Here is a 27,720-nt window from a genome sequence, read left to right on the forward strand (position 1 = left end):
TGGATGAGAAGGGTAGGGAACACCCCATTTGCTTCATCAGTAGAAAACTGAAGGACCCTGAAACAAGGTGGGCAACAATCGAAGGAGAATGCTTTGCTATTGTGTGGGCACTGAAGAAGTTTAGGCCATACTTGTATGGTTCTACTTTTGTCATTCAGACTGACCACCAACCCTTGAGATGGTTAATGCAAATGAAAGGGGAAAATCCAAAACTATTGAGATGGTCAATCTTCCTCCAAGGGTTTGATTTCACCACTGAGCACAGGTCAGGGTGTGACATTCAAACTGCTGATGGACTCTCTAGGATGTATGTCATCGACTAGAGGTATGAGGTTCATCCAGGAGTGGATTACATCCTCCTGTCCCTTAGTCTGGGGGGGCGAGTGTTAGGGAGAATTCTCTGTTTAGGCTGAATTTCCTAACCTAGTGAGTCCCCCAGCAGCTTTGCTGGATTTTTGGGGTTTATTTTTTTTCTCCTGCCAAGAGTGAGACTCTTTTACCCTCCCTCTTGGACATGACTTGAGAGTGTTTCTGTGACTTGCTATGTGCTTATGGGCTAGGGGGTATTTTTTCCCCATAGGCTATCATTGGTTTTTGAATGTGTGTTACACAGCACCCTCAGTGCAGTAACACAGGGGTGTCATAGAGACCCCCAAACATAGGCTCCACACCCTGGGACTGACTACTGTCTCCCTGGGTCTGTAAAGTCACCATTGTCTTTACTAGTCTTAACTTAGGAACTTAACCAGTACAAACCATCTTACTGTGGAAGTACTGGTAGGGGCAATTAGATTGCCCCTGGGTCTGTTGTCGAGGGGGTACTGTCCCGTCCCCCCTTGCCGAGTTCTGTCTGGTGGTAGTGGATACCACGGAAATATTCCACCGGAATATTCCCCAATGGGATTTCCCATTGTTTTTAATGCACCACTTTTTGGTGCAATGTTAAAGATACCGCCGGTTTATTTATTTAATATAAATTCACCGGTTGGGATTTTTTGCCAGAACTCGCCGCCAAAATGGCGTCTAGGTTCACGTCAGTAACCCTGAACCCGAGTCGAGCCTTTGTTCCACTTTTGGCGGGCTTCTGCACAGAAGCCCTCCACAGTGGTGCCATCCTGTCTGGGTACCACAGGGGGTGTGGGAGGGGGTTTAGGCACCCTGGACTGGGTTGCCTTGCCAACTCATGTCGCACTCTGGTGTGATTGGCCCAAGTGGTGAGCCACCCCGCTCACCACTTAGCATGTTTGAGTGACAGCTCGGCTGTATGAATGGGGGTTTACTGCATAAAAGCAGGGTTTTTGGGACTGGTTCTTCAGAAGTCGCCACAGGACCTAAGAAGCCGAAGAGGGAGAAGCCGAGCCGACCTGCCAAGACGACACCACCGGTGGAGCCCTGCAGAACCGTCTCACCACTTTTTCCGACGACAGAGGAGATCTCCCGCCGGAGAGTCTCCTTCCCTTAACTGGTGGGGACAACCAGTTGCTGCCTTCTTTTCGCCGTCCCGAAGCATCTCGTGGCCGCCTTGCCTGTGCCAAGCACCCCGGCAACCGGGATACCACTTTTTACCTCAACCGCGAAAGAGGGGTAAAATCCTTTGTGACCGGAAAACTCCACGGCTGGTCTCATCCCTGGTAGTGCAACGACCTGCAGCTTTCCTCCACGTCGAGATCACCTCTTCCTCTGGACGACGCCGCGACTTGCACCCACTACCAGGAACAACTACCACCGCTGGAGGATCCTTTCCACTTTTAAAGGTACTGTGTTCCGCCCGGCTTCCCTTGCCACCGATTGTACGGGGTAGATTTAGCCCTCGGCTCTCGAACCTGGGTAAGCCTGGGACACCCTAACTAAACTTTTTCTAAATTCAGTAAAACCTTTTCTACTCACCTGCAAAGACTTGTGACATTGTGTGATCTTGGGCATATTTTCGCCTGGCTCTCTCTAAAGCGGGCCACAAACCAATTCTCCTTGTTCCACAATTGACTGCCTTTTCTAACCTTATGTGAAAAGTGTTTTACCTTGCTGCTTTCATTACTTCTGTTTCTTTCCCTCCCTTTTCTAATAACTTGTTGGAGTGCCATCTGACGTTAAGCACTCACCTCTGTTTGGATATAAGTGGTGTTAACTTAGACTTGTCCAACAAATGACTAGGGATGTACATATAAGTAATAGTGACTGTGTTTTGACTTACTTACCTTTTTCTGTGCTAGTGTAATTTATGAGTGTGCCTTTAAAATAAATAAGTATATACTTTTACACCTAGCTCTGGTCAGTGTTTGCTTGTACTACTGTGCCTCTGTACCTATCCTGTATCCTCTATATACTGCCTAACTCTCCTTGAGGGAAGTCTGACTGCTCAGCCACAGCTACCACAGTGAATCTGTGTGGTACAGACTGCTACCAAGTGGGTTTACTGCCAACACCTGTAGTCTTAAATCTTTTGCAGTGGTCCCAGAGGGAACTGCACAGGTTTCTGCTTAACACTGACCTACTTACTTCTTTTTCCTTTTTGGGAGGGGGGGAGGGTGGTCTCCCTGGGGTTTTGCAAAGGCTTGGGACATATGTGCAAAGTGAGCAGGAGACACACTTATTAGGACGAACAGAGTCCTTTTTGGGTCATCGGCTAAGAAAGGAAAGATTTCTTTGTCCTAGGGATGGGGGTAGACCTGTTAGAATCGGATCCCTGAACGTCAAGGGTTTAAATTCACCGCAGAAGAGATCCATGTTATTTCAAACCTTCAAGCAGGCGAACCTGGACATCCTTTTTGTCCAGGAAACAAAATTCAAACAGGGCAAGGAATTTGACTTGCGAGGCAGAATTTTAGGGGGTGCAATCTGGGCTTCAGGGTCGGAAAAGAAGGGAGGTGTGGGCATCTTGTATCGCTCCTCATTAGGTCTCAAAATATCACACATAAATAGAGACCCTGCAGGGAGATCGTTGGTGTTACAGGGATCGATTGGTCCGATGTCGATTATGTAGTGTTCAGTATATGCCCCCAAATCTCAACAGTTGTCATTTACACAAGAGCTATTTGCAACCCTGGAAGGTCTGCGAACTGGGCCAATGATTTGTGGAGGGGATTTTAATCAAATTGTGAACCCGGTGTGTGACTGGAAGTCATACAGGGTGGGAGCAGTCTGCCCTACAGTTAACAATGCCTTCCAAAATCTATTCTCTGGTCACCACCTAATAGATACCTTGAGGTCCATGCACCCACATAGCAAGGCTTACACGTTCTACTCTCCCCTGCACCAAATTCATTCTAGGATAGATTACATCTTTTTGGAAAGCGGATTGGAGCATCTGAAGTAGTGGGTTGGTCTGTCCATGATATGGTTACCTTAGATCTTGACCTGGGCCGAAGCATACCAACTGATAGACGATGGATATGCAATGACACGCTATTTAAGGACCCCCTCTTTAGAGAGTCGCTGGATACTGAGATCAGGGACTTTTTTGAAAGAAATCAGGTGGGGGAGGAGGGGTCCCTCTCCAGACAGTGTGAGATGCTACGAAGGCGACAATAAAGGGCCTCATAATCTCGCAGGGATCCTCAGTAAAGAGGCTGAAACTCCTGAAAGAGAAGCAAGTAAGGTGAGCTATAGAGGCTAAAGAACCAGCGTTGGTGGGGAAGGGGAGAGGGGCGGTAGAAGCCAGGGCAGAGATTCAAAAACTGAGGTCAGAGCTTAAGGAAATATGGAAGGAGAAGGCGCTATCCCACTTGAGATTTGTTAAACAAAATTTGTTTGAAAAGGGAGATAAAGCCCATACATTGTTGGCAGCCAAACTCAGGAAGGAGAGGGCAGATACGGCAGTGCCCAAGATAAAATCGGCCACCAATGAGCTTTTGGTCAACCCAGTAGATATAACAGCTTGCTTTGCCCAGTATTATGAGCAGTTGTACACTGCAGATGCGCATCCCCCCACGGAGAGTACAGACCCATACTTGACTAAAATATCCTTCCCAGCTCTGTCGGAGACAGACAGAGATCGATTGAATAGCCCAATCAGTGCAGAAGAGGTGAAGTCTGCAATATCCAAGCTTAGAGCGGGCTCTGCTACGGGGTCGGACGGATTCATGTCAGCGTTCTATAAAAGATTCAGTGGGGCGCTGATGCCATTCTTAACGCTCCTTTTTAATGACATTTTAGAGACCTGGGAGGCCCCGCCAACCTTTACAGAGGCTAGAATTGTTTTCATTCCAAAAGAGGTTAAGGAGAAAACGGAATGTAGCTCTTATAGGCCAATCCTTTGTTAAACGTTGACGCGAAGATCTATGCGAGTATCCTGGCGAGTAGGCTATGAGGGGTTCTTCCGTTGCTGGTTCATAGTGACAAGGCTGGGTACATCACTGAGAGGCAAGGGGCAGACAACGTTCGTAAAACATTGGATTTAATGGCTTCTATATCAGATGAAGATGTGGACCCGATCCTGGTCTCGGTTGATGCCGAGAAGGCATTTGATAGGGTTGAGTGGAGCTTTATGGCACACGTGTTGGCCAAAGCGGGCTTGGGTGCAGACTGGGTAAGGGGCGTGCAAGAACTGCACCGAAACACCTGCGCCAAAGTAGTAGTAAATGGGGTAGCTTCTGCCCAATTTAAACTGACCAGGGGGACATGGAAAGGGTGTCCCCTCTCTCCTCTCGTTTACGTTTTAGTCATGGAATCCTTGGCTCAGAGTATTAGAGGTAATAGTGCGATTAAGGGCTTTTCTAGGCAGAGCGGCGAATATAAGTTGGCATTATTTGCGGACGACGTGCTAGCCTACATCACCCATCCAATACAATCAATCCCAGCGCTGTTGCCGGAGCTTGAGGAGTATGGTAGAAGGGCACGGTTGTGTATAAATTGGAACAAAACAGTGGTCCTCCCTCTTAGAGCAGACATTTCCCAAGGGGAGGGGCCCCCTCAGACCTGGGGTCTACAGATCGAGCAGTTCAGACTACGATACCTGGGGATAACGATTACCAGGAGTCTTAGCAGCTTGTACCAAGCTAATTATAAACCGCTGTGGTCCGCTATCAGACGGGATCTAAACAAATGGAAGAGGCTGAATCTGTCATGGGCTGGCAGGCTAGTGGCCATCAATATGAATGTTCTGCCTCGCCTTCTTTTCTTGTTTCAGTCCTTCCCTATAGTCTTACCGAAGGAGTTCCTGCCCACGGCTAAAAAAGCCTTGTTGGCCTTTCTCTGGGAAGACAAGAGACCAAGGATTGGTTATAATACTCTAATTCTTCCAAAAGAGAAGGGGGGGTGGCCTATCCAGACATCTCTGCGTATTACGTAGCAGCCCAGTTACGTGTCTTGGTACACCACCTGAGAGAGTCGAGGTCAAAACAGTGGGTCAACTTGGAGAACTGCCTCTTTCCTCCCGTGTCACTTGGGGAGTGGCTTTGGGTGCCGCGGAAGGCTATTCTGTGTCGGGCTAGGCAGCATCCAGTTTTAGCGGCCCTCAGGGAAATATGGCATGAGAATATGGAACGCTATTTGGGAGCTGCTTCGGTTCCAGCCCCAATATGACCAGGGCCTGGTGAGGGCGGATTAGATGTGGACAGATGGGCAGTTTTTGACCATGGAGGAGTTATAGGAAACTCAGGAGGGCCTCCGGATTCACCCTCTACCATATCTACAGTTAAAAAGGGGTTCTAATGGACAAGAAATGGAAAGGCCAATTACAACGTGCTCTCACTCCCTTTGAGCAGGTATTGAATTCCCAATTGGGTTCCAAAGGCCTAATATCCAGTACATATAATGCGCTCATCGCTAGAGGCCACCTCCCCGCCCCAAGCGTAATGGCGAAATGGGACACAGAACTAGTATTGGAGGGTGACCAACAGGGGTGGGACGCCATATACAGGGCAGTATGGAAATCCTCCATTGCGGTGCAATATAAGATGCACAACTGTAGGATCTTGATGCAATGGCACCCAACCCCCCTGCGCCTCTCCAAGATGTACAAAGATCTCCCACCCCGGTGCTGGAGGGGGTGTCAAGTAAGCCAGTGAGCAAGGTCAGGTAAATCTACCTGCTGCAAATCGACCATTACAATCCTGGGTGGGTCACCCTATGTGTGGGTGGACACAGAATTATCACAAAATCTGTGTTCTGCAGTTACAGTTTTATTTTGAGTGCAGTTGGTGTAGTAATACACCGTAACTTTGAAGAACATAGGACATTCAACATTTAAAACGTACACAGTATAGTACCTGAGTTTTAACAATCACATGGTAAATATTTGAACAACCAAATTCTTATGTTTGTTCATACTCTAGAGGTTCCTTGGGAAGGAAGCTAGAGAATTTAGTAGACGCATAATCAGGTAAATTGGCCAATAGGTGTGGGCACAATCATGAGTTGTACAAAAACATATATAACATGTCAACACAACAGTGTTTCAGCCATTTTGAGTGGAGCTAGGTGAGCTCTAGTGGTGTAGGCCTTCATCAGGACAAGAGTTTCTTCGGAGTGAAGTATCCTATGTCGTCTGTTGGAATGAAACAGACAGAGAGCGTGTCAGGATATAGTAGGTCGACAGAATCTAGCAGTAGATGTGTAAATAAATACTATAAGAGGAGGATGCCGGAGCTTACAGAATCCGAGGAGCACATTCGCTAGGGCTGGGAAGTGTCAAAATCTACTTCTCCACGAAGGAATCTTCATCTTGTGAAGAAAGCGCGGTCGTTCCTATCAAGGGATGAGGAAAGGTTCAATGACTGGTTTGGGTGCAAAATTAGTGTAGTGCCTCTAAAGCCTGTGGTTAGTGCTAGGCAGATGGAGGTCAGAGTGAAGGTCCTTGTTGTGATAGTTGGAACAGACCTAAAGCACGGTCCCACTGGGGTGGTATTGTGTGGTGCCGTGTGTCTAAAATGGAGTGAAGACTCCGTGGATATAACATGACTGGTCGGATAATCGCATGGTGGAGTTTGGTGCCTACTGGGTGCAGTTATGGCGCATGTGAGTGCGCCCTAGACTGCTTATGGAGGTGAGTGGGGCATTGCTAGGACGAGAGTGCCGCCAAAGTGATAGAGCGCTGCAGTGATCTGCGCGGGGATCGGCATGTCACTGAGATGGTGCCCAAGAATGGTGCATGCTGTGCACCAACCTCCACCATCCCTTAGTTATATTTTGAGTAATCAAACTAATTCCCAGTTACAGTTGAGAACTGGGGAGATAAGGTTGACCTTGCATATCAACCTTGGAGCTTACTGTGTTCCTCTTTAACAATATAGTCTAGATAATTTAGTTTAAGTAACATTTGCCTTTCTTCCAAAACCAAAGTTTTAATTTTAACTGCTCTATTTTTCATAAAACTGGACCCCATTCCACCCAGAAAAATGTCATTCAAATCTTCAGCTACCACAATTTTTTCACTTTGATATTGTCCCTGTGATATACATCTATCCCCCAGACCAAACACTGCATTGCGATTTTCAGTATTTCCCCCGTTTTTATAAAAAAAATGTGGGTCATTGTAAACGGGAATTGAAATTAAATGCAATTTTCCCATGTGTCATTCGGCTGCAGTTGTTTAAACTTTTCACTCGTTTTCGAATTGTATGCTCTTGGTGATCCAATGCCTTGTGATTGCTAGTGTTTATATATTACTGCCTTTGTGAGAAATCATATTTACCTCAAAGTTTTAATCGCACATTAATTATTTATTTGCCATTTCCGAGTGTCATTTCAAGCTATTGCAAAGGGAATTTTCCTCTTATTTTGCAAGGGAAAGTTGGATTTTGATTCTGTTTGCTGCCTTTAATTCCTGACTACCTGCTGCTTCTTTCTATCTGATTAATTGTGGGTTGCGGGAACATTCCGGGTGAAATCCTAACTTGGGTGCTATCTATCCTAATTCAAAAAGTGCTCCTATTCACTTGTGCTTTGTATATGTTCTACTAAAAGTTTAACCAAGTAATTGCTTCCATTTTCATTGTAATTATCACCCCATTGGTGATTGCTGCCCCATATTAAAAATTGTATGATTTCTTTTGAATTTTAAAAATAAATAAATATTGCAATTTCACCAACCGGCTGGTTCATGGTCCATTGTGACCCGGGGTATTTGAAAAACGGGGCGTGAGACGAGTTGTGTACCATCTCAAATTGAATCTGCATAAAGTAAAGAGAAAGGCATCTCAGTTGTACGCTACATTCTAGGCTTAGACCAATGTGTGTCGCCTGATTGAAATCCTTAACAACTGGCTATAATTTCACTCCTAAACACTATTTTCATAGCTTCCCAAACAATACCCCAGCTGTTCACACTGCGAACAATATCTTTCAAAAGGTTAACTAAAGCGTCCTGGAGTTTATCCCTGAATATAACATCTCCCAAAGCCTCTGTGGGCATACGCCACATCGGGATAGGGGTCTGGGGTTTCTGACCACCCATGTAATCCCCAGGGGGGAATGATCCGATATTGTGCGGCCCATATATTCTGCATTAACAAACTCAGTCAATTTTTTCGGTACCAATAAAGAGGTCATCAACCCTAGTGTGCAACTTGTGCGGGGAAGAGTAAAAGGAGTAGGCCCTAGTGTCTGGGTGCAGCTCCCTCCACACATCTACCAAGTCAATTTCGGACAACGTCTCATTGAGGGCATTAGTAGCTGGAGAAGGGCCACAGCAAGGAAAAGAGGTTTATCGAGCTCAGCATTCCTCACACAATAGAAATCACCACCCCATATAGAGAAGACATCTCGTCAGGAGGCAATATGACCACAAAGCAAACACAGATCTGGTCCTCTCGAATTCTGAAAGTAAGAGTTCACCATGCATTTTCCCTGTGTTTAAGGTGACTTCGAAGAATCAAATATCTCCCTTCCTCATCCCCTACCACCTCTAGCACTTGAAATGGTGATTTACCGTCTACCCATATAGTACCCCTCGTGCAAATTTAAAATAAGGAGCATCGTAACCCGATCCCCCCACAGCGGTTTATGAGTGCAGCTTGGTCTTCTGCCAGTAAGGCTATACAGATTTTCCTCTGGGTCAGATAGGACTTTACCCTGTTCCTACGCATATACGACTCCAACCCCCTCACATTCCAAGTCAACACCTTATCATGTGGCATAATTTGATTGCCTTCCCTCCTGCCACCCTGGTTCCCAAGTGGCCTACCCCGCACCCAACCATGTTAGCCCGAAGGGATTCCATTTTTATCCTAGACATCAGCCTTCCACCAGGACGGTGCAAGCATGTTTAGTACATAGCCACATCTCCAGTGCATCTACCCCATCAAGCCTTTTGTTTATTCTCATAAATGGTTGATTTCCCTTACTTAGTGAGTCCCCCAGCAGCTTTGCTGGATTTCTAGGATTTATTTTTTCCACCTGGTAAGAGTGTGAGCCTTTTTTCCCACTCTTACATGTGTTTTATTGTGTGTAATTTCACTGTTTGTGTGATCTTGGGCACTGGAGCCTCACCTACTCCATGTGCACCACTGTTTGTGTGTATTACACAGCACCTTCAGTGCAGTGACACAGGGTTGTCTTTCAGACTTCCCACAGACTCCATTTTTCTGGGGCTGACTACTGTCCCCCAGAAACAGGTAAAGTTGCCAGTAACTTTATATAGTCACTTTAAACCACAGACCCAGTACACCCCATCCTACATGGAGTATTGGAAAGTGTTAACTATTACCCCTTTTTGTCTGTGCCTATTGGAGCCTTGTTTCGCTCCCTTAACATTTTGACTTGGCTGGTGGCAGTGGTATCTACCCTAACTTTTCTACCGCGATGATCTTCTATAAACGTGGTAAAGTTTTAGGCTATTATATTAGCCTCGAACATAAACCCGCTTGACCAAATACATTTTATTTTGGTTCCGGCTGAGTTTATTCACCATTTCTTTTTGTTAAAGTCTTTCTCGTGTTTTACTCTGCGCGCCAAACCGGGGATGATTCCTTTGTTTGCTGTCTTTTCGCGGGCTTCTGCACAGAAGCCCTCCTTAAGGCGCCTGGTAGTCTAGAGGAGCAGGATGTGAGGGAGGGATCTTCGGACCCCTGCCATGGGTTACCTTAGCAACCCAAGTCGCACTCTTGTCTGATTGGCTAAGGGGACTGGCCTTGCCAGGCCAGCCACCCTGCTGTGTGATTGACAGCCAGGCTGTATGAATGGGGGAAAACTGCATAAAAAGCAGGTCTCTGGGACTGGAAAGGCAGAGTTGCCACTGGAACGAAAGAACCAACAAAGAACTGGAAGAAGAGGACCCCTACCACGACTGAACCGCCCGGTGAAGCCCGGCTCAGGTCCAAATCTCCAAATCCGACGACAGAGAAGATGCTCCAAGAAACTTCTTCCCTTGAGCTGGTGGGACCAACCAGTTTGCCCAAACTACAAGCCAGGACCCCTCCTCTGGTCGAATTCGCTGTGCAGAGCTACAGTGGGCCGGATAGCCAGAAAGGTCGGACCCTGCTTGGGTTTTAAGGAGCGCACCTTTTATTCATTGTTTGTCGCTGCTGCTGGTTTCATCCCTGGGTAGTGCAGGACCCTCCAGTCTTCATAGTTCTGATCAGTCCGACAGTCGCTTCAGGAACCGTGAGCCTGCAGGAACTACCAGGAACGTCTGCCTCAGCTACAGCCCCCTCTCCGCTTTAAGGTACTGTGCAAATCCGGTTGTGCGTTTCGCTCAGCCGCGGTGAAAGTGTTTGAAATCTTTCTCCAATCTGAGGGCTTGTCCTTCTCTTCTCTTTGAACTATCTTTCCTACCAACCAACCAACCTCGTCCGGAATCTGTGATACAAACTTTACCGCGATCTACACTGAACCTATTATCTTGAGAAAAAGACTTTTGAACCAATGACTTTGGCCCTAAGCCTTTTCTATCTGATTTTAACCTTGTAGCCTCTCTTGTTCAATTGCTACGATTACTTACCTGTTGGTGTTCCCTAATTTCTAATAACTTTGTCTTTCCCTCCCTTTTAAATTGCTGGAGTGCCAATTTGCTCCCACTTCATTTTGTGAGCTTAACTTGTCTGGAATTAAAGGGAAGTGGTGTGGTGTATTTATGATTGTGATTTTTAACTTGCTTAGAAAGGTGAACTGTTATACAACTGATAAGTAAATAAATATATATTCTTTTACTTGGAAACCTTGAGTCAGTGTTTGCCTGAAACATAGTAATTGCTGTCCTTTGTGTAACTATCTTGTACTGCTCACTTACTCTTGAGATAAGTCTGGCTGCTCCGCTACTGCTACCACTATAACTGTGTAGTACAGGCTTGTACCAAAGGTGAACTTGTACTGTCACTTGTAGTCTTAATTGTGTGTAGTGTTCCCAAAGGGTACTGCATATAATTCTGCCTAACACCTTTCAACAATAACTAAATAACAACTAAACACCAATTCCCCGAGCCTGGGGACAGAACATGGTCTAACAGAGCTATTCTGTATAGACGAACCCGTACCTCTGAAGGCCACCATAGCCAACGGGGACCAGGTAAAGCACCAACAACAGGCTGGTGCCAAGTAACCACCAAGTCGAGGTTGGCTGAGTCCACTCAGTGGACAACGGATCTTCAGCCTCACTGAGTGTGAAGAAATGTCATGTGCAGCATTGTGTATTTAATACAACATCGTCTAGGAAATCTCAGGACCAATACGTCGCTAGACTCGTGTGACAGCTAGTTGCAACATAGCAGCCTACATAATATAGAGTTCAATCAGCAAGCCGACTTCCAGGCACCATTGTAATGGAGGAAAGTGTTGGTAGATTCCAAAACAGTAGCAAAACCATAAGTCATATCTCCTCATATAAATTCTAGGGGGCAACACCCTTATATTCCGGGGTGTCACTGTCACCTTTACTGGTTGTTATTGTGTTCAATCCACATATTCGTATCTTCCGGACTATCAAAAAAGTGTGATCTGCCCAGGGACGTCATTTGACCGAAATGCCAGGGGTAGTGGAAGTGACTTACATGACCCTTGACCTCTGATGACATCACAGAAAATGATGTCATTTGACCCCAGCCCAAAGTGACATCACAGGAAGCGATGGAACATGATCTTTCACACCATTACAAAACAGGAAGTGGCATCACATATCAGTGTTCATAAGTACACTACGAAAAATATGGTTACAATATCACTGTAATGTGATATACATTTCATACAAGTATGGATCACCATATGTATCGTTAATATCCGTGTGAATAGGCCTATAATACCAATTTCCTGTGAATGCAAGTAGACGTCCAAGGCCAATTGATAATTATGTATTTATTTTTTCATTTGTATGATCCACAAACAGCCCGTGGGCATCGTGGCACTGTTACACAGGTATGAACGTTACTTAGTTACAGAGGTGAGACACAACAGTGTACGAGGTTCGTGGGGTTACAGTAGAACCTGGTACATCATGAGCAAAACATAGAACAAAACGCTAAATGACGGTCCTCAGGTTACAGAGAGCGCGCATACATATGAGGAAAAAGCAGAGACAGGCGTGTGGGTTAGTTAAACAGCCTGGTTCTGAGGGCTTTGCAGAATGCAAGGTGTGACGGTTCATTTCTGAGGGTGGGTGGCAGAACGTTCCATTGTCTAGCAGCAATGAAAGGGAACCTGGCAGCGCCTGCTTTGGCTCGTTTCACAATGGGGATGGTGAGTTGGTGGGGTAGGGTGTTCTGTTAGGCCTGGAAGAGCCATCTCTAACTATTTTCGCTGAAAGGTATGGGGGGCTGTGTGAGTGAGACACTTATGCGTGATGGCAAGAGTTTTGAATATGATTTTTTCTTTGATGGGGAGCCAGTGAGCTGAGCGTCTGGCTGCTGAGATGTGTTCTCTTTTGGGTATGTTGAGGGCAGCACAGAGGGTGTTGTTTTTGAATTATTTGGAGTTTATTTAAGTTTTTTTCTGAGGTGCCAGTGAAGAGGACATTGCAGTAGTCCAGTTGTGCACCTATTGTAGCTCTGGCAATGGAGAAACAGTTCTCAGTAGAAAGGAAAGGTTTGGCTGCATTAATCAGCTTAGTAGACTACGCCGCTGAAGAGGATTTAGCGTTGACTTGGCGTAACATTGAGAGCGTGGCGTCGAGGTGGACCCAACGAGTCTTAACGGAGGATGAGACACGAATCTGTGTGTTATCAATTGTGAAGGAGGTGTATTGACTATTGAGTGGGACTGACTAGAAGGATCTCGGTTTTTCCCCATTCAGGCAAAAACGGATGCACTTTATATAGAACAAATATACATACAATATCACCCAACCTGTGTTGGTACTCATTTATCAACCTCAGAAGGAGGAAAGGCCGAATTGGCCTTGCAGGGATTCGAACCTGCAACCTGCCTATAACACTCACATTGCTGCACCAAGCGCTCAACCCACTGAGCTATCTTACCGGCTATAGCTATCTAACCGGCTATAGTAAAATGAGCAATTACATGTTTGATCGCTCTCAAAGTCAGAAAGAAATTACACTCTGTAGTGGATACCATTAAACTGGTAACAGATTTAACAGCAGGCCAGTTCATTAACAGGTCTGGTGCAAAGTGGCTGCATGTTGAACCCTGCGAGGATCTACTTTTCAGGCTTCAGATGTTGGCCTCACACGGCATCCCGTACCCTGGGCCCTCGGTACCTCATACATGCAAACAAACGTCCTGAACAGCATGCCATGCACATAGGAAAGATAGACACATTACAACAAGGCATTCATTGTTGCACAATGAAATCAAGAGTCACTTTATGTGCTATGGTGAAACATTTCTACACTGTCGACAAGCTTTTAGGCACAAGGATTTTGTCAAGTGACCAAGGACACCGGGAATGGAATGTCCTGTGATGATCATAACAGAGACAAGAACAAAAAGCAAAATATTAAGTCCGAAATGGATGCTTATTCTAATCTAAATGCTTTTTGGAAGCTTCTGTCTGCATTGTGAATTTGAGGTGTTTAAGAACAGACTAAATAAGTGACTCACCCCCAGAAGTGTGCCTGAAATGAACCTTTAATGAGTATAGCAATTATTGCATAGATTTCCAGAAAGGCAAATTATTTGTTATTCCTATTCTTTCTTATTTAGGGTCACGGCTCAAAGTGGTACACTTGTGGAAAGCCCGTTCTTTTTTAAGAGGCCTGGACAAGAAAGCCAGCCACTCCAGAAAGAAAGAGCCACATGGTGCTGGCCCCAGCCCAGGAGCTTCCATGGTGTTTTTTGTAATTTTTTTAGGGGCAGCAAGGAGACCACAGGGGTAGCAAGGGAGACCTCAGGTGTCGCATTTGCGACCCCTGGCAACCCCTAAATGAAGTCCCTGGATCTCCTGTTAAACAAAACCTTCATCTTAGCTGGATATATGAGCATGTATCTGAGCCTCAATTATCTTGAGTCTAGTAGGCACAAATGTGCTCCTCGCCCTCTGGACAGCAGGTGTATAATCTGGATATACAGCGATCTTTGAAGTGCCCCTCCGTATCACACCACCATCTCTACAGAATTGCAGGATTACCTCCCTATCTCTAAAGTTGAGTATTCTGGCTATAACTGGTCTAGGGTGCGATCCCTGGGGGTGTGGGGGTGTTTGAAGTGCTCGATGGGCCCTCTCCACCACAGATCCCTGTGACGGTTTACTAGGGCCCATTTCCTGGAGTAGCAAGTTCTCAATATAGGCGGTCGGGACCAAGCCCTCCGTGACCTCCAGGAGTCTGAGCACCCGGATATTGTTCTTACGAGATATATCCTGAGCAACCCATTCCAGGGTTGCGTTCCGCGCCTCTAGGGCCTTCATTCGCGTTGTGAGCTTCCCTGTCGTAGTTGCGGTCTCATTCAATAGTGATTCTATGGTGACCTACACCTACCTTGACCTCATCGATCTTATGTTGCAGTGAGGTTCTAAGGGCGGCAATAGCATCAAGGACTTTGTTCTCCTGTGAGTCTGATTTTTGCAGCAAAGTGTCTGTTGTATCAGTAGTCAGACTCTGGGTGGGACCCTGATGTTTGGCCTGATTCGCAAAGGAATCCATTATCGATCCCTTGTTCGTATTTCCTGTGGGTGACATGTCAGGTAGCATGTTCAGATAGAGAAACAATGAGTATGCTGTAGTGTCTTGAGGGCCTAACCTGAACAACTCAACCAATAGGTGTCAAAGGATCCAGTGGGTACTGGCTATAATCACTAGTGTTGGGTAATGCCCACAGGGAGGTGGCGACTTCAGGGTCGTCAAAACGTAGGGAATACCGCTTACTAATAAGGTCTTTAGCAAGTGTTGGGGTTGGCTTAAAAAATGTTTTTCAGAGTATTGGGGCACCGAACTCCAGCAGGGCGCATTCGCCAGTCGCAGTGTGCTCAGTGTCTGTGCACTAATACTGCATCAAGTATATTGGCCAAGGTGTCAATGAAGCAGCAACGTCAGGAGAGGACGCCGGATATGCAGACCAGTAGACGGGGGGGTCCGTAGTGGGGAGCCCCCAGTGAGCATGGGCCGGTACGAAGAAAGCAGAGGCAGGGATAAGGTTTTCCCATTGCGGTACAGAATCTGTGAGCGCCAGGGGACTTGCAGTGTGGATTCAGTGCAGGTCACGGAGAACCCTGCCAGTTGTTACCCAGAGGGGGAACCAAATTCGCATCTGGAGCCCCCTTTACTCGCAGTCACAGTTCCCCCAAGCAAATCCACCAGCCGAGAGCCTTAATATGGGCCAGGATTCATTGCGCCCATAATCCGGGGTAGTAATGCAGGCATCCTCCAGGGTCCAGTACACAACAGAGCACACTGCATCTAGCGGAGGGGAAAGCGTAGGTAGGAGATTGCTAAATTAAATCCGGGGGCCCTCTGTTCCCAGCAGATGTTCCCAGTCAGCAGTAGCATTCACCTTGATGTGCGCGGTCCTTGATGTGCGCGGTCCACGCACCGGGCCCATCAGGTCGAGGACAGGGCTTCGCAGGTGCCGTCCTCTGTGCTTCCCATGCAGCCAGCTACTCAATCGCAATGCCTGGCATGTCGTAGTCAGTGGGGGAAGCCGGGCAATCCGAGATCATAACGCCCCCTCCTACCCGTGCCGTAATAGGAGAGTAGAATCCTCCGAAGTTGGGACGGCCGTCATCTTGGAATCACACATTCAGAGCTTTAGGCACTATTTTTGGGGCCTTCCTGTCTCTGATTCTCGCTGGTATTGTGCTGTGTGTGTAGGCACCAGTGTCTTCCGTCTGGAGGTAGCTTTCGACTTCAAAACAATTATACTCAGTGCTGCGGATAGGATCTTAATACAGGATCTCAGCAGGAGCTTTTGAACTGCTGCGCCTCACTGCATGAGCCCAGGCCATGCCCCCCCCCGTATGCCATACTTGGATGAGCAGTTATGTCAGGTGTAGATGATTTTGATGTTGAGTACTTCGCTACTGAAGAGACTGAAGCTTTTGGCTTAGATGCTATCCCTGTGGTCGACAATGTCAACACTACTCGATTAAGCATCTCAAAGGCCTTCTGACTCGGGCTTTTGGGCGCACGGGTCGTATCATTCGACGATTCCCTGCACGCTTTTGAAGGCGCAGTGGGGTCGTTAGCCTTTTTTGGCTCTTTCGAGGGACCACAAGTGACCACGTTTGAAAAAATGGCAGTCCATTTTCTGACTGAACCTTTCCCAATGGGCTGCCGAGGCAAACCTACCTGGGAAACGTACTTGTCTCTTGGTTGGGCGAGGAGTCAGAAGACGGAGAACGATGGTGTCTCTTGTTTGATCTTTTTGGTAAAGACGAGAACAAAGAATGATGAAAGTGTTTGGAGTGTTTCTTAGGCCTCTCTGATGATTTCTCACCTTACGAACTTCTGCCTTCAGAAGATTTCATCTTCAAAGGACTAGTGGATGGAAACTTAAAAACCGACTGACCTAGAGCAAGTTTCGAGCTTCTCACTTTCAAGGCCTTGGTAGTCATCGACTGACAGGAGCCACACTCAGTGACTCCAAGGCAACAGAGGCATGATCTGTGCGGATATGTGACCGACATCTTCGAGTCACAGTCGTACACATCTTAAAACCTGTCTTTGGAATAGACCATCGCAGAAGAATTCAAAGAATACGTAGAAGGAATCGCTGAGGTGAGTCGAACCGTTCCGAGAGCATGCTCTGCATGCAGAAAACTGGAACTGAGGACACGGGTGCAGTGTGTGCTATTTATACCATCATTAACATCATGTCCAAGCCCAGGGATAGATACTGTTGAAGGAACATCGACTTGATGCCGCACAGCATCCTCTGCTGTCAAAAAAGTTTCTGGGACATCAAGCGGGATATCGATATATAAAGATAAAAAAAGTAAAGCCTTCACTAAGTCTCTGCTGGACTTGGGCTTTATTCAAAAAGTGGACAGCCCAACCCACATCAAAGGTTGTATACTGGATTGGCTAGCCGATCACAACTGTGGAGTTCACATCAGTTCCCACACCCCTTGCCCATGGACTGACCAGCATCTTCTGCACTTCCTCATGCCGTCCAAAATACCTGCGCAAAAAAACCCTCCAATGCCTGCCACTTTAGCCAGCTCAAAAGAACTGCTCACCAAAGAAAGAATTCTCCCCCTTCTAGAAGCATCAGCCCTAGCACCACCTCTTCCCAACAACCCCACAGAACTGGCTGAGCTCTACAACACAGTTTTCAAAGATGTGGTTGACGCCATCGCCCCACTAGAAATAAAAAGAGCCAAAAGCATCAAACATTCCTACTCCTGGTACAACCAGGACCTACTTGACTTAAAGGCTCTCAAAAGACAAGCCCTGAATAAATGGCAATCTTGCCCCTCTGCCCCTACATGTGAGTCATATCTCACAATCGCTAAGCAATATAAAAATGCCATCGCCACAGCAAAAGCCACTGCCTACAATTCCAGAATTGACAATGCAAAATCCCAGTCCAAGGAATGATTTGCCATTTTCAATAAACTGGTTGTTCCCCCCACGTCTACACATCAGACCGTAAAGGATGAAAAATGGTGTAACGACATCCAACACGCTACGTTAGACAAGATTAACTTACTCGAAGAGAAGAAAATTAAAGCCAACTTCAATAGCCTGCCCAAGGCTGCGCCCCAACACACACTGGCGCTGAGCCAGATGCATCTACCTCCCCAGACTCAAGACCCCTGACACCTTTTGCCTTCAGAGAAGTAACCATTCCTGAGGTCCTACCAATCATGAAGCACATAAAACCATCACTGTGTAAGGGCGATATTTGCCTTGCAAGCATAATCAAAGATTGTGCTGAAGCATTAGCCCCCTTCATTACAGCCTTTGTTATTGCTTCATTCACCTCTGGCACTGTACCATCTTCCCTTAAGGAAGCGTGGGTCTGTTAAAAAAGCCCACACTGGACCCAGACTCCCCGAACAATTACAGACTGATTATCACTGTGCCATTCTTGCTGAAAATTCTTGACAAGGCTGCTTACTTACAGATACTACCTGGAAGTGCACAGCATCTTGGGCAAGGGGCAATCTTGTTTTCTCCCTCGGCACGGCACAGAGTCAGCCTTGCTAGACATAAAATATCAGCTTCTAGAAAACATGGACAAGGGCAAATCTGCGCTTCTCTTGCTCCTCGACCTGTCGGCAGCATTCGACTTGGTCGACCACAAAACTCGAGGGAAACATCTTACAGACTCCGCCCACTTTTCCCAAGAAGCTACCACCTGGATAACCTCTTTCCTGGAGGGCTGAGCCATGAGGGTCTTCTCAGACCAGGCATCAGCCGCGCCATCTCCCATCATCTGTGGGGTGTCACAAGGTTCGTGCACCTCCCCTACCCTCTATAACCTCTTCACCTTATCACTGTTTAATGACCTAGAAGGTCTCGGCATTACGTTTACCAATTATGCCGATGACACACAAATTCTCCTACCACTATATGGTGACTATGAGGAGGACCTCAAAACTTTACAGCAGATATATGCAATCATCCAGGCGTGGATGGCGGCCAATGGCCTTTGTCTCAATGGGGATAAATCGAAAATGCTACTTGTAGGCCCCAAGGAGACCCTAAAAAAACTAGACAGCAAATACAGTAATTCAGCATCGAGAACACTGTCATCACAGTCTCTGCTTCTGTAAAAACTCTCTGAGTTTTTCTAGACTCCACCCTCTCTATGAACAGACAAGTTAGTTATATGTCGTCATCAGCAGCCCTCACCACAACAATCATTAATGCTGTAAAACCCCACCTCTCCTCCAAGAATTGTTTCAACATTGCTAGAGCTACCCTAGGTGCAAAATTGGACTGTGCAATGTCCTCCTGCTAGGTAGGTCCGCCAAAAACATTAACAGGCTACAAATCACGCATGATAATGCTCTCTGAGCTGCTCTCAGTATCCCCAGGAAAGAGTATATCTCTCAGGCCAGACAAGATGCCCATTGGCTCCCTATCAAAGAACGCATACTGTTCAATGTACTCATAATCACACACAGATGTCTATCCGAATCAGCACCCCCCTACTTAGCTGAACGAATACACCATGTACAATCACTCAGACCTAAGCGGGACCTATACTCTCACCAACTTACAATTCCCGCCTTTAACAGAGCCAAAGCCGGCGTGGTCAGCTTTGAAGTGCTAGCACCAGAATCATGGAACTCGCTACCACCCAAACTCTGAAAAGAAACCTCCCTCTTATCCTTCAGAAAGGCTCTGAAAACCATACTGTTCAAATAGTTCGTATCCACTTTGCTGTTCCACTGTAACCAAGGACCATGAATATTGTCTAAGCTGTAATGAACTTGTACCTAAGAGCTGTACCCTTGATTTTGCCTGCACCTAAGTGAATATGCTGTAACAGCGCCACGAGGCCCTAAGGCAGTTGTGCGCTTTATAAATGGAAATACATAAATAAATAAATATCAAAGATGAGGAATTCATGGTAGGATACAATCCATTAGAAAGTGATGTTCTTGTCATATAGGAATTTCTTAGTGACATAAAAGGACTTATTTACTCGCAGGGCAAACAGACTACAATCCGGAAAAGACTACATGATCATGTGCTGAAATGTAAATTTCCCTTGTTTGTTGGCAGCTGCACGTTGGTGTCTCAGTCATGGAAGTTCAGATATTTAGTATATAAGGCCAGGGGAGCATCAGATTTAGTGGTTCAATCACCTCAGACTATGGAGTTCCTCAAGGGTTGGCCCTGTCCCCCCTCCTGTTTAATCTATGTATGCGATCTTTGGCTGAGTTAATTGCTGACCACGGGGTACAATTTTACTCCTACGCCGACGACACACAGATTTTTTTTTGTCTAAATTCGCCTGCTTCTGACTCTCCCTCTAGACTGAAGGACTGTCTTCAGTTGGCAGATGGATGGCCAAGAACTGGCTCAGACTCATTGGAGACAAATCGGAGGTCCTTTTGCTTGGATCACACCCCATGGGACACTCTGGACTACTGTGGACTACTTACTTCTGGCCTACCTCTATCGGTTCTTGTCCTGAGCCAGTTTCTGCAGTAAGAAGCCTAGGTATTAAACTAATGGCCAGCAGATATAGAGAAGCCCACATTTCCTCAGTTTGCAAATCCAGCTTTGTGAAACTAAACGTTCTAAAGATCTTATCTTTTCTCCATCCTGAGTCCAGGATTAAGGTGGTTACATCTTCTATTATGGGCTCTGTGGACTACTGCAACGGCATCTATCTTGGATAACTTGAGATGCTGTTGCAGCGTCTTCAGATTTTCCAGAACGCAACCGCCCACCTGGCTCTGTGAGCTCCTAGACTTCATCACTCCCAAGACCTGCTGCACCAGTTTCACTGGCTTCCGATTAGGAGTAGGGTCAAGTTCAAGACTCTTTGCCTGGTGCACCGTGCCATCCATAACTCTGGCGCTGAGGTTTTAAGGTATAAGCTGACTCTTTACAACCCTGCTAAATCTTTATGCTTTTCCTCTCAGTTCCTTCTAAGCATTCCTAGGTTTCGCGGGACTCGTGCTGTAGGAAGATCATTCTCGGTGCTGGTTTAACACTCTAGAACTCTCTTCCACTAAATCTTTGTAACACATCAGAAGACTTTGAAGACTCATTTGTTCTAATTCCTGGCTGTATCAGTCTCTACCGCAGTCTTCTTAGAGCCTAGATGACTCTGGCCTTAGTTTGTGCTCTACAGGTTTCAATACAATACAATACAAATTATTTCAGTAAGGGCGCTTTACGAAACACTGATTGTATACGATTTTCAATGTTTTCCTCCATTTTGCTAATCTAACAACCCTTCCTCGACCCAATAATATGCACAGTGCATCTACGCGAGCACCCCTCCAAATCCTCAACTTTGCCAACAAATGTTTTTTGTTCAAGCTCAATTTCTTTTCCAGTCCTTTGTTTTGTAACATCTTCCACTATTGCATCCATGTGGCCTTCAGCCGTCTTAGTGTGCTCAGACAATTCAGCAAGCTTGGCTTGAGTGTTATCCACTCTGAGTTCAATGCGCTCAACCAGGCTTAACAGTTTCTTGTGACTACTCCCAAACTCAGATTAGAATTTCATGTAACTTGGCCAGCTAAACATCTCCCTCCCGGGTATTAGCTGACTGTGCAGCCATCCTGCCTGGGGCTTCCTCCGCCTGATAAGCAAACAGTTGCAAATTAATTATCTTGCTGTAGTGGAGTATTTTGATTTAATTATTCTGGACATCAGGAGACTCACAGCCAGGTAGAGCGGGTTAGTGTATAAGCAGAGCTGGGCGTATTATGGAGGATGGAGAATGTAGGATAGCACAGGGGCAACGTGCTGGTCTTGTAAGCAAGACCAGCAGAGCAACAGAGGTTCTAATCCCGGATCCGCGTTTAGAAACCAAACTCGGGTATTAATCGCATTATAAAAAACCAATACAAATAAAATAAATAAAAATAAAAGGGCCAAATCCCAGTCGAAAACTCCATAGGCACACAGCACACAGCAATCCAGGATGAACTGTTGTGCTACGGAGTTGACCCAAACCTCTACAAGCACTTACCAATGGAGGGACAAAGTCAGTATTACACAGTAGAGCAGAGCCACACCGCTCAAGCGTCTTGTCGAAATCATAGCTGTTATGCAGTGACTAATTGAATCATGGAACATAATCTCTCACAATAGATTTGTGTTCATTCTCCAACTGCCAATCCTTCCCTAACCCCTCCTTCTTGTCTCCACCCTACCGCCTTAAAATCTAAACATGGTCCTGTCTGTAACATAATGAGTACTGCCTTGGTAATTCAGTAATATAACAACATAACAACTTTCCCCTTTCTTAAATATACAGTTCCTTCACTCTATCTCTTCAATTAGTCGACCTGGCCGTTCTATGGAAGGTTTTTGTATGTGCGCATCCTTCATTGGTCTATACAAGTCAATATGTTCAGATTCTGAAGCTTCACTGTCACCCATGTAAGAGACATCAGAGTCCTCATCACTGGAATCTGTATTCTCTTGCATGTTTGTTCTGACAGACATTTCTGAGACCTTCTTGAAATGCGAGGAATTCCCTTTAACATGTCTTCCATTGTTCATGGCTATTACTAATGATTCTTTCTTTTTGGTGACAAAGGCTTAGGGTTAAAAGCAGTAATAGGCCCTCATTACAAGTTTGCCGGTATACAGTAAATGTGGTGGTCTGGCCAAGTACGATTTTGCCAGAACACAGGTGTTGGAATTACCGGCACCAGTATCACCGCATCCGGAATTACCAGCACCGGTGTACCAGCAACGAAAATACCAGACGGACCGGAAACCTGTGCCGGTAATACCGGCACAATGGTATCACCAGTATATCACGAGAATGGATCTGCCGGTATTACCGGTAAAACCAAGGCAGAGATAACACTGCAGAGCAGCCTGTAAATGGACACAGGTGAAGGAAATAAGGCCACAGGTTCAACCAATCCACCCAGGTGCACACAATGCACACAGGAAGAGTACAAAAGGGCCACACCTTCCCAAAAAACACTTCACAACACAGGCTGGCTGCCAGTCATTGTTGCAAAAATGGAGCTGGAGGCGCTGCTTACCAATCTACAGCTACAGGGGCTTGAGTACCAGCAGAGGTAACAGGAGTCCAGGAAGAGGAGAATGAGGATGAGGATGATGGGAGTGCAGGTGGCGAGGCAGAGGTGTGCAGTGATCCCTCACACAAGGGCCACACCCTGGACCCTCACTTACAGGCAGATACTATCCCTGTAGTGACTAAACAGGGTTACCATACTTGACCTCCTGACCCACATTCAGGTGGACATTGGTAGCAGGATCAGCATCAGGTCAGCCATATGACCGTTTGGAAAGCTGGTGTCGGTACTGTACTTCTGTCATGGTCATGAAGGGAATAGTTTCTTACCTGTAACTCCATTTCTCCAGCATTGGTATCTTTCATGGATTCACATGCTTTGAATATTCCCCGTCGTCAGGCTGGGAATCCCCGGTACATTATATAGACCCTTTCCCGTAGGAAAACTTTTTCGACGCTTATGCGTCCTATCCACCTCGTTTTGTATCATGCGTGCCCGTGCCGTCAGGACGTCATGATATAAATACAGGCCCCGCCCCCGCGCTCCCTCAGATTTCGGCCCCCAAAGTAGTGGGGGAACCGGTTTGCATGATCAGGGGAGGCAGGTGGGCGCATGTGAATCCATGAAAGATACCAATGCTGGAGAAATGGAGTTACAGGTAAGAAACTATTCCCTTCTCCAGCATTGGATCTTTCATGGATTCACATGCTTTGAATAGATTACATAGCAGTACTACCCCCAAGAGGAGGTGTGCATGCAAACCCCTATACATTCTTCGCAAAAGGCCGTTCCCTAAGATTATGTATACATCAGTAATAGTTTACATAGGGAAAAACGGACCACATACAGTCATAAATTCCACAGGATGCCACCCCGCAGCCGGGGCTTACCTTACTGGAATAGGTGTCGAAGCACCGCCTGTCCCATCCGGGTGTCTTCGGCATGTTGCTGCGACAGGCAGTAATGGCGGGTAAAGGTGTGTGTAGTCGCCCAGGTAGCCGCCATGCAGATGTCCCCTAGAGGGACTCCGGCCCACAGTGCCGTCGACGATGCCGCTGCTCTAGTTGAATGAGCTCTTGGCCGTCGTAGAAGAGGCTTCCCTGCCTTGGAATGGCAGTACGAGATGGTAGATGACACCCATCTTGAAAGTCCTTGCTTTGAAATGGCTTTTCCTCTAGCACCCAACCCATAGGCCACAAACAGCTGTCTCGTTTCTCTGAACGGTTGCGTACGATGAAGATAAAACTTGAGAGCCCTTTTTACATCCAATGTGTGTAGCATGCGCTCCGCTCCCGAGCATGGCTCCGGAAAAAACGTAGGCAACACGATAGAAGAGTGTTTATGAAACACCGAAGGAGCTTTTGGTATGAACTGTGGGTTAGTGGCTAGGACTACCTTGGTCTTGAAAAATCGTAAGTATGGTGGGTCCACCATTAGAGCCTGAACTTCTGAGATACGTCGGGCTGAAGTGATGGCCACCAGGAAGGCCAATTTCCACGACAGAAACTTCAGAGACGATGATGACATTGGCTCAAACGGAGGTTTCATAAGAGACGTTAAGATCAGATTGAGGCTCCACTCCGGTGGAAATTTCTTCTCTGGAGGGAAACTCCGAAAAAGGCCTTTAAGGAAGTGCTTAATCAGGCGGTCGCTGAACAATGGTGCCGAGTGCCGTCGACGAGTAAACCTGGAAATGGCTGCTAGGTGTACTTTTATTGACGACACCGACAGGCCCATTTGAGCTAATAACAGCAAGTATGGAAGGAGCTGTTCCGGCCTAATCGATTGCGGGGCCAAACCTGGTTGATCCTCACACCATTGACAGAACCTTTTCCATTTGTACGCGTATGAGGCGTTTGTGGAAGGTGCTCTTGCCGCTTGCAGGATACGTCGACAGTCCTCCGGAATCGTTAGCCGACCAAATTCGGCGAAGTCAGGAGCCAGGCCGTCAACTTGAGGCTGTCCGGGTCGTGATGCCAAACGACACCCTCCTGTCGAGACAGAAGGTCGGGGGTCTTCTGGAATCTCATCGGTTCCGCCGCCGCTAAGTGTAGTAGGTCTGAAAACCACACTTGTCTGGCCCAGTATGGGGCCACCAGAATTACCCGACATGGGTACCTGAGGATCCATTGCAACGTCCTCCTGACAAGGGGAAAAGGAGGAAATGCGTACAGGAATTTGTTCGTCCATGGGAATGAGAACGCATCCCCCAGTGAGCCCTGCTGAGGCCATCTGCTTGCGTACTGATGGCATTTCTTGTTGTTCTTCGTTGCAAACAGGTCTATGGAAGGGTGTCCCCATTCCTTGAATACTTGTTGAAGTTGTTGGTCGTTCAGCACCCATTCGTGAACTTCGTTCATTTCTCTGCTGAGGGCATCGGCTTCCACGTTTTTCACTCCTGGTAGGTGAAATGCTAAGATTTGTATGTTGTGTTGAAGGGCCCAATGCCAGATTTTCTGTGCCTCTGTCGATAGGGACCTGGAACGTGTCCCTCCTTGTTTCCTCAAGTAGAACATCGTAGTGGTGTTGTCCGTCATGACACGCACCACCGAGTCCCTCAGTTGCGGAAGAAAAGACTTCAGAGCCCATCGCACTGCTCTCAGTTCTAGCAGGTTGATATGCAGGGAGGACTCCTGCAAAGACCACTGGCCTTGTACCTGTAACATATCCAGATGAGCTCCCCATCCGCTCAGCGATGCATCCGTCACCACCGTCTTTTGGAACTCTGGTTCCAGTAGAGGCATCCCTCTCGTTAGGTGAGTAGACACTTTCCACCAGCCGAGTGCTTGAACTAGTTGTTCGTCGACGACCAGTCTGTCGGACCAGCGACCTCTGCTCTGTGCCCAACGGTCCGCTAGAAATTCCTGGCAAGGCCTCATAAACAGACGGCAGTTGTTTATTAACGGAATGCAGGACGACATGGTCCCTAGCAGGGACATGTACTTGCGCACAGAGACTCTGGTACCGCCGCTCCATTCCGACGCCTTGTTTTGAAGTTTCTGAATTCTTTCGCTGGATGGTTTCACCAGGCTTGTGTGCGTATGAAACTCCGCTCCTAGAAAGACCAAGGTCCTCGAAGGCTCTACTGAGGACTTGTTGAAGTTTTTTGCGAAGCCCAGTTCCTGTAAGATGGACATTGTGGCTCGTAGACTGTCTCGTGTTTGTTCCTTGGATGACCCTCTGATTAGCCAGTCGTCTAGATATGGATAGACATGATGACCATCCTTCCTTAAATGGGCCGCTATAGGGGCCAAGCACTTGGTGAACGTCCTGGGGGAGGACTTGAGCCCGAACGGGAGGACCTTGAACTGAAAATGCTTTCTCCCGACGACGAATCTTAAATATCTCCTGTGTCGTGGGCGTATTGGGATGTGAAAATAAGCATCCTGAAGGTCTAGTGAAGAGAGATAGTCCATGGGTTGCACCGATCTGATAACCTCTTGGAGTTTTAGCATTTTGAATTTTTGGCTCTTTAGCCACTTGTTGAGTACCCTCAGGTCGAGAATGGGCCTCCATTTGCCGTTTGGCTTTTTGACAACAAAGAACCTGGAATAAACTCCTTGGCCTTCCTGTGCCACAGGAACTCTCTCTACCGCCCCTTTTCGCAACATAAGCTCCGCCTCTTGTCGTAGGATTTGGAGGTGGGGCTGTGTCGAGAATAAAGGAGGAAGACGCGGAGGCTTGTCTTTGAATTGCAGCGCATGACCCATGCGAATCGTGTCTAGGACCCATCGATCTTTGGTGATGCATTTCCATCGGTCGAAGTGATGAGAGACTCGACCCCCCAGGACGTTCCGAAGGCCGTCATTGGTTGCTGGTTTGCTTGTTCTTCGTTGACGACGGACCTGAGCCTCGCCGCCTGGAGGCTTGATAGTCCCTGCTTCCACGTGCCGACTGGGACGCTCGTCTGAACCCTTGTGAAGAGTACGAGGGCCTGTTAAATCCACGGTCCCTCGAGGCTCCAAAGCGGGAGTTTCCAGAAGCACCTCTGAAAGGGCGAAAAGAGCGAAAATTTCTACCCGTTTGAAGGGCGCCGAGGGACCTAGCAGTATCCGTGTCTTCTTTCATCCCTTTCAGCGCTTCATCAACCTTTTCGCCAAACAGGTGCTCCCCTTCGCATGGCATGTCCAGGACTTTGTACTGTACTTCAGGACGGAAAGTAGTACATTTGAGCCACGCTTGTCGACGAAGCACTACTCCATGGTTGATTTGTTTGAAACCAGACTCTGCTAGGTCCACTGCGATATTAATAGCGTGGTTCGAGGCCTCCTCGCCGTCCCGCACCAGTAACATAGCTGCTTTTCGGTGTTCGTCTGGCAGGTGTTCTAGGATAGGGGCTAATTTGTGCCACATTTCCCTATCATATCGTGACACGATCGCTAAGGAATTGGCTGCTCTTACTGTCGTCGCTCCGACCGAGAGCACCTTCTTTCCAAATGCGTCCTGCCTCCTAGCCTCGCTTTCCGGTGGCGTTGAACATTTTTGCTGGACCCTGGCCTTCCTAGCTGCTGCCGCCGACACCACCGAGTCAGACAAAGGCTGTGATGTTAGACATTTTGGAGTGGACTCCGGAGCTTTAAACTTTTTCTCGATCCGTCCCTTTATGGCTGGTTCCGAGAACGGATGGCGCATCGTTTTGAGACCTTCTTGCCACACGTGGTCAAGGATTGGGATGGCAAATACCGATTTTCTCCTTTGACCCATATGGTCAAAAAGGAAACAGTCTTTCCTCTGCTCCTCAGGAATCAAGCCGAATTCGGAACACGCTT

The sequence above is a fragment of the Ambystoma mexicanum genome, chromosome 2q, assembly GCF_040938575.1.
Source record: "Ambystoma mexicanum isolate Mex_15411 chromosome 2q, UKY_AmexF1_1, whole genome shotgun sequence".
Lineage (NCBI taxonomy): Eukaryota > Metazoa > Chordata > Amphibia > Caudata > Ambystomatidae > Ambystoma > Ambystoma mexicanum.